An 8,298-nucleotide genomic window follows, 5' to 3' on the forward strand; every position below is an offset into this window, starting at 1 on the left:
TTACTTACGATTTACATGTTTTTCTTCTTCAAACAGGCAGAAAGAATCTGTTCCTGTATGTAATACAGACGATGCTGTTACCATCTTGCCACCCTCGTCCCCATTGCCAGGTATGTACATGTCTACAGCACCAACAATGTGAATGTTGACTTCAAGGCTCAAATATTTCCACATGGTTTTTCTGGTCTACTATGTTATCCATGTTTCATGGATCTCAGCTATGTTGACCATGGGTTCGTACTGTATCCCTATTTCCCAAATTTTGTACAGGAGTCTTTTTTCATGTATTCTGTATATTACGTTGTATCATCTAGTAACCTAGTGAGATATAGCGACTGTGTTATACTGACACCCTCTAACAATCCTTCCTTACCTATGTCTTGTAGATAACTCTGATGAAAACAACCATCTGGTCTCAGAGGATAAGGAGGGTACAAGTGAGGACGATGAGAACCTTATCTTCCGAATATTTGCATCATCATCTTCTGAGAGGCTTTCTAAAGTAAGTATGTGATCGATAAATCCAAAATATGTACAAAAAAAGGATCTATAAAATTAAAAAGTATGTATATTTAATAACTTATTGTTATCCACATTTAGCACTCTACCACCACTAACGGGATGGTGAACAACGAGGATCCCAAGGCACCTCCAGAGTGTACACCAGAATCCAACACAAACATCTCAGAAATGTGAGTAGATTATGGGGTCATTACTGGGAGCTCCAGGCTGATATATGTGCACAACACCAAATATAGGACATAAATACCATAATATCAAATGCAGCATCCACCGCCCCATGGTTATGGGTCATTGTGCTTTCAGCTTTCGGAATTGTTGGAGATAACAGCCCATAATTGTGGCCGGTCATGCACTTTTAGTGCTGCCCTCACTGTAGGAGAGATGTAGTATGAAATGCCGGCCATTCTTGGTAGTTGTTTTCCTCTCAGCTCTCTATAAAAGGTAGTCTTGAGCAGAAGACCTTCCCCACTATGACAGTCATATGTCCTACTAGGCCTTATAGTCGGTGTTCTTCTAGTGAGACAACCCCTTTTATACGGAGTTTACTTGAGATTTACATGTTTTTCTTCTTCAAACAGGCAGAAAGTATCTGTTCCTGTATGTAATACAGACTATGCTGTTACCATCTTGCCTCCCTCGTCCCCATTGCCAGGTATGTACATGTCTACAGCACCAGCAATGTGAATGTTGACTTCAAGGCTCAAATATTCCCACATGGTTTTATACAATACTATAGGTCTCTTATGTTATCCATATTATGACAAAGCAGATCCTATAAGAATATATTGTTACTGATTTTTTTTTTTAATTTTTCATCAGAATTTCCATCTCATGAAGAAAGAAAATCGGCAATAAATCTGAGTATGGAGCAACAAAACTCAGAAAATGGAAAAAATGGGAAAAAGAGACGAGGTAAGTGTGAGAATCAACTCCATGTTGTGTGATGTCAGTGAGAATAATTCATGTGGAGTAGATGTCATCTGTCAGTGATGGGATTGTTACATGTATGATTGCTGACAATGACCCCTGACCTCTGTATGATAATATTCCTCTGCCGTCCGGCCACAGTGACTGCACAGCATTATCATGTAATATGGAGTCCCATCACTTACATTATATTTATTTCTCTTCTCATAGGTTCCATCTTCCGCCGGATCTTATCATCCTGCCGGCGTGGATTATCCAGGGCTGCTCGCGCATTTGCATGCTGTCACTGTTGCCCTAAAACCATCTAAAAGACGGGACACCTAAGCATCCAGCGCCCTGAAGTCCAGCAGATCCATCATCACTGCTGGAGCTGTATAGAAGGACCTTCACCATCTACCTGTGGCCTTCTGACTGGTCAACCTGGACAAGTTTCAGTAACACCTCTGTCATCGGGCTCCGCGGTATTCATACTGCTCGTCTGACTTGTCATTTACTGATCACCTGGTATCTGACCTCGGCTATCTTCCTGACTTTGATTTAGTCTATTGATAATGTTCACGATTTTATTCATCTCATTATTAATTAAAAAAAAGTAAAATCTGTTACTGTTGCTCTGATTCCTTTTTGTCTTGAATTCACAAATACTTGTAACTCACTAATTGCTCTTCTTCTCACTAAATGTATTTCTCATTATCCTTAATGCAGCAGTCAGTCTCATATTTCTGTCCAGCAGTTACACTGGTGCCTCCACCCTGTACCAGTCATTACACTCATCCACAAACCTCTCCACACTGCTGCACAGTCCTGCATCTCTACCATATCTACACTCCAATGAGCTAATATTAACATCCTCCATAATCAGGACCTCCCACTCTCATGTCCAAGACATTTTCTCTGCTGCACCAGCTCTCAGGAGTGCACTACTGCAGGCAATCAGGTTCATTCCCACTATCAGAGATTTTAATTGTGCAGTAGAAACAGATTATTTGTGGCAGGACTATCAAATCACCTCACTATTCTAAGTTTTTCCTACAGCACTCAGTAGCACTTAATATTTGTACATATACAGATAATGGTTGGTGACTGGTTCATGCAGCCTTAATTCCACAAAGATAGAAATAAAAGGTCAACATGTTTCATACATCCAAACCATCCTTAATCATGGCAGAAAAACATCATTTTAAGTTCCCACTATGAATATTTGGTGAGATATCACAGCTGTGTATTTTCACAGCACAAAGGACGCATCTTACAGATCTGCAAATCACAGTGTGCTGACGCTTAGTGTTGTAGTTTTGAACAACACCATTCATTTTATCATATAATGTGTTGAAAAATGAGAAAAAAATGCCAGGTTTGGGTTCCTTCATTTTACAGTGTGTATTGTGTTGTAAAAACAAACTGACAAAATGATTCAGAGTCAGTAGTACGATTACTGTGATACCAAACTTATAAGGTTTATATATATATATATATATATATATATATATATATATATATATATATATACAGTGTTTAGCATAAATCAGTACACCCAAATAGATTTGTCAGCAAACCTGTAGTTTCCTTTCAGAATCATCATTTTATATGGGATACCATACTACAAAATACTCTCGCAAATTTGAGCCATTGAATGCAAACAGGATTTGGTATTTTGCAGACCCCAAAAAAGTAATTTTCTTAACAAACTCATTCAAGATCATGTTTCAAAAATGAGAACATCCCAGTAACAGTCTTAAGAGAAAAGCTAAGTTTAGACAACAAAATTCTAATTAACAAGAACTGAACCACAGGTAAGTGTAATTATTCATTAAACAGATGTCCAGCAGACAGGTGTCTGTAAAAGGAAGTTACTTAATAAAGAAAACTCCTTCCCATTTCATGCTATCAGCAATGGCACCACATAGAAGGGAAATGTCACAAAACCTGAGAAAGAAAATAATTTCTTTGCAATAAAAGTGAAGTCTACAAGAAGATCAGCAAAACTTTACTTATCAGTCAGAATACTGTAGCAAAAGTGATGCAAAACTATAACAAAGATGGAACTGCAACCATCTTACAGAGATGTCCAGGCCGACTATGGAAGTTAACACCTAAACAAAAGCGTCCTCTGATGAGAAGGGTAAGTGGCACCACATAGAAGAGAAATGTCACAAGACATTTCTGAGAAAGAAAATAATTTCTTTACAAAAAATGTGAAGTCTACAAGAAGATCAGCAAAGCTTTTCTTATCAGTCAGATGGAAGTTAACATCTAAACAAAAGCATCTTCTGATGAGAAGAAAATCGACAGGCAAATTCATTGCTATTAGCTGAAGAAGTAGAAAGCCAAACCAGGGCGAGTGTTTTCCATGACACGACACGGTGTACACTGCAAATGAATGGCATTCATGAGTGTCCTCCACAAAGGAAGCCTCTCTCCCTTAAAGCCCATGAACAATAAAAGTCCGTCTACAATTTGCCAGGGTCCATGCTTAAAACTATGAGGACTACCGGGACTCTATACTGTGTATGTGCATCTTATGTGTATGTCCGTATTTTATGTTTGTGTGCACTATGTATATGCATACGTTAAAATGTGTATAGAGTATTAGCATGTGCAAATTTTATATGTGTGCCTAATATAAATATACATGGAAATGTATATGTAGGTGGTGCCTGATGGAGGGTGGGGGGCCCAGATCAGAAGTCCTGACTAAGGGCCCTTCACTGTCATTGTCTGCCCCTTATATAAACAGTAAAATCTCCTTTAATAACTGGACTTCCATTGGGGTGGACTTCTCATAGATGGCCAGTATGCATACTATATTGTGAATCTGGGCATCTCTCACAGAAAATCTGATCTGGATATGAGGGTGGTCTTCTATAAGCGGTGATGTTTTGGAGAGATTTAGGGAAAAGTCCCAATGCTTATCCATCGATCTGGTAATTTGAGTAAAATATTTGTGTTGATAACTGATCACAAAGTCACAAAATATGTAAGATTTGGCATAACCTGGTTCATTTTTCAAAAAGTTATGCTCAATTTTTTTAGCACCAAGTTTTGTTGCTTTTTTGTAGACTTACACTAACTTAGTATATTGTGTGAGAATTAAATGAATTATGAATTAGTTGGCGCATTTTACCACACTCTGGGGGTCCCTGACAGTCCTTCTTTATCTGCCCTGTAGTGATGCCAATGTAAACTTCCAAGTGACCGCGCAGTCAATCACTGTCACGAATGCAGGACAACCTATGATTAGCTAATTTTTGGGAAATCCTTATAACAAAAGGGGATTGAAAATATTTACAATTATTTTAAAAGCATTAAAAAAAAACAGACCCAATACTTATAATTAGTTTGTTGAAAGTAGTCTAATTAAAGGGAGCTGAAAGGATTAGAGATTATGAACCCAATTCACCAGTGTTTTTGCCAGAAAACTGGCATAAAGCTCTTGAAAAGTTGCAAAGTTTTGTGACTTTTCCCATTTTCACATAACTTTAACTTCTTTAAAGCCCAAGACGTACTGATACGTATCAGCGCCCTGGGACTTAAGAGCCTGATATGTATTAGTACATCTTTGTGATCGCGCACACAGGCTGTGCGGGCGTGATCGCCGCCGGGTGTCAACTGATTGTCACAGCTGACACCCGGTGCTATGTGCTGGGAGAGGTCCCGCACATTAACCCCCGCAATGCTGCGATCGAAGTCGTTCGCAGCATTGCGGGGGCAAGGGGAGGTGATCGGGATAGTCACCTCTCCTGCCGGCGTCCAGCAATGTGTGCCGCGGCTTCCCAGATGTTGCCATGATGACCCGATTCACTGAGGGGTGCAGTTTTAAGAATGGTGTCACTTTTGGGTATTTTCAGTCATAAAGACCCCTCAAAGTGACTTCAAATGTGATGCGGTCCCTAATAAAATGGTTTTGTAAATTTTGTTGGAAAAATGAGAAATCGCTGGTCAATTTTAACCCTTATAGCTCCCTAATAAAAATAAATTTGGGTTCCAAAATTGTGCTGATGTAAAGTAGACAAATGGGAAATGTTATTTATTAACTTTTTTTGTGTGACATATCTCTCCGATTTAAGGGCATAAAAATTCAAATTTTGAAAATTGCAAAATTTTCAAAATTTTCACCAAATATCTGTTTTTTTCACAAATAAACACAAGTGATATCGAAGAAATTTTACCACAATCATAAAGTACAATATGTCATGAAAAAATATTCTCAGAACCAGGGGGATCCGTTGAAGCGTTCCAGAGTAATTACCTCATAAAGTGACAGTGGTCAGAATTGTAAAAATTGGCCTTCTCATTAACGTGCAAACCACTTTGGGTTGTAAAGGGGTTAAGGACTCTACCTGCATATACAGTCATGGCGGAAAGTGCTGGCACCTTTGAAATTGTTTCAGAAAATTACACATGTTTTATTACACGCATGTTTATTTCCTTTGTGTTTATTGGAACAACACAAAAAAACTGAGAAAAAAAAGGCAAATTGGACATAATTTCACACAAAACTCCAAAAATGGGCCGGAATACATATATATATTTTTGATGGGACAACACTGAAGATGCGACACTTTGATACAATGTACAGTAGTCAGTGTACAGCTTGTTTAACTGTAAATTTGGTGTGCCTGCAAAATAACTCAACACACAGCCATTAATGTCTAAACCGCTGGCAACAAAAGTGAGTACACCCCTAAGTGTGTTCTCAGCTGATGTTATTTGTTGGTTTTTCTTTGCATCCCGAACAATTTTCTTGGCAGTTGTGGCTGAAATTTTTGTTGGTCTACCTGACTGTGGTTTGGTTTTTACAGAGCATCTGATTTTCCATTTGTTAATCACAGTTTGAACACTGCAGACTGGCATTATCAATTCCTGGGATATCTTTTTGTATCCCTTTCCTGTGTTATACTCTTTTTGCCTCCCTTTCCTGTGTTATACAGTTCAACTACCTTTTCCCGTAGATCCGTTGATAATTCTTTTGCTTTCCCCATCTCAAAATCCAGAAACGTCAGTGGCTGGATCCCAGAAACTCACTCAGCTTTATGCACACACACTGATTACAAGCAAACAGGTCATAGGTGAGGATGTTACCTTTAGTAGCCATTCAAACCCATTTGTGTCAAATTCTGTGCATGTTATCAGGCCAAAATCACCAGGGTATGTGAACTTTTTGATCAGGATTATTTGGATGTTTTTGGTTGTCATTAGTGATGAGCGAGCACTAAAATGCTCGAGTACTCGTTGCTCGGGTCGAGCAAATTGAAATACTCGGGTGCTCAACCCGAGCAATGAGCCCAATATAAGTCTAGGGGAAACTTGAGCATTTTTCAGGTGGCTCCCCACGGCGGTCTGCAGAGGGCCTAAAAATTGCCCAAATCGATGGGAACTGTGCTCAAATGACATGGGAACAGCATGGGGAAGACCCCTGGAAGCATCTCTGACTCCCAGATCACTGCTGTCAACAACGTCGTCAGAGTATTACGCCACTTTTACGGCGTAAGGAACATCCTTTCCAGGGTGATGACTTGTATATAAGGCAAAATAAATAAACAAAAACAAAAATACTCCTACACACATAGCATTTTTGACACGTTTTTGCACTTTTGCATTGCTTTCAACCAAGACAAATGCACTCACCAGGAAATGTCATTTTAACATTTTACAACCTTATCTGGCCATGTGGTGTGTGACACATCATCAGACACATGTGTAGCACCCCGAGGACTCGGCTGCTACAGGGGTATTGCACCTCAAACCAGAGGTGTGGTATTCCACTCCCGGGTAAGGATGGAGTGTGGGACCGAGCTCAGTTAGTTGCATGCACTACACTCATGACGCGCCCCTGGGCCTGCTGTGTCGTGCGGCATCGCGCGCACGGGGGCTTACCCGGAGCCGGATCAGATGGGGGTAGTAGTCTCGTGGCGGTGACCCGGTCCGTGCCCAGGGAGTCAAACTGAGCGGCAGTCTTTAGCAGTAGATGTTAGAATGTTCGACTACGCCACCCGTTGAATGCGGCTATGAAGCCGCCGCTGCAGGGCAGACCGCTGAGGCCGGTGGTAAGGTTGTGCAGCGTAGCTGGTAGAACCCCCAACGGGAGGGGTATGGCCTCAGGGCAGCAGATGTGGAAGATAGTGGTAGTGATGGTGCAGCAAGGAAGCTCAGAGACGTGTGGTGCAGTTTCAAGGCTTTTACTCACAGGTGTTGCTCCGGTCACTTCGACCAGCAGTGAGCACCCGAGCCGTGCTGCGTCCACCAGGTGCGGGACTCGGCCAACCCCCAGGCAGTTCCAGAGCGTGGTCCCAAGCTCCCCTCTATTCCTTCCTACGGGCCGTCCTCACCAGGGACCCACCTTTGTCCGGCTCCCTCGGGTCTTTTGGTGGCGAAACCTTTCCCGGCTTCCCTGACCCTATGCGTGGTTTGCCTTCCTGGTGGATATGGTGAGGGGTCGCGCCAAAACTTGTCCACGACCTCCGGTTCCTGGCTAAGGATGTTTAGCCTCTACCAGTTTGGGATCCGGTACCCTCTTCTGCCAACCCTTCACCCGTTAACTTGTTCTCTTGTGGGATCTCAGGGTTCCCTCTATTCTTACGTCTCTGGGCCTTTCTTGGTGTTTCTGTTCCTCCTCTCTGTGCTTCAGGCCTGGCTCTGGAGCTGGGCCCAGACGGAGCCACAGCTCCCCCTCAGCCCTCTCTGGCTGAGCTCCTCTCTGAACAGACCCTCCTCTGAACAGGACCCTGTCTAAAGATGGTGCCCACCTCTTATACTCCCTCTGACACCCGAGCCCAGGTGACTAGCACCCAATGGGCTCCTTCCTATGCCCAGAGTCCCTCCCCTGACTGCTCCTACACTACTGGGATG

The sequence above is a fragment of the Phyllobates terribilis genome, unplaced genomic scaffold (genome assembly GCF_046119375.1).
Source record: "Phyllobates terribilis strain yellow unplaced genomic scaffold, ASM4611937v1 Scaffold_183__1_contigs__length_3771566, whole genome shotgun sequence".
NCBI lineage: Eukaryota > Metazoa > Chordata > Amphibia > Anura > Dendrobatidae > Phyllobates > Phyllobates terribilis.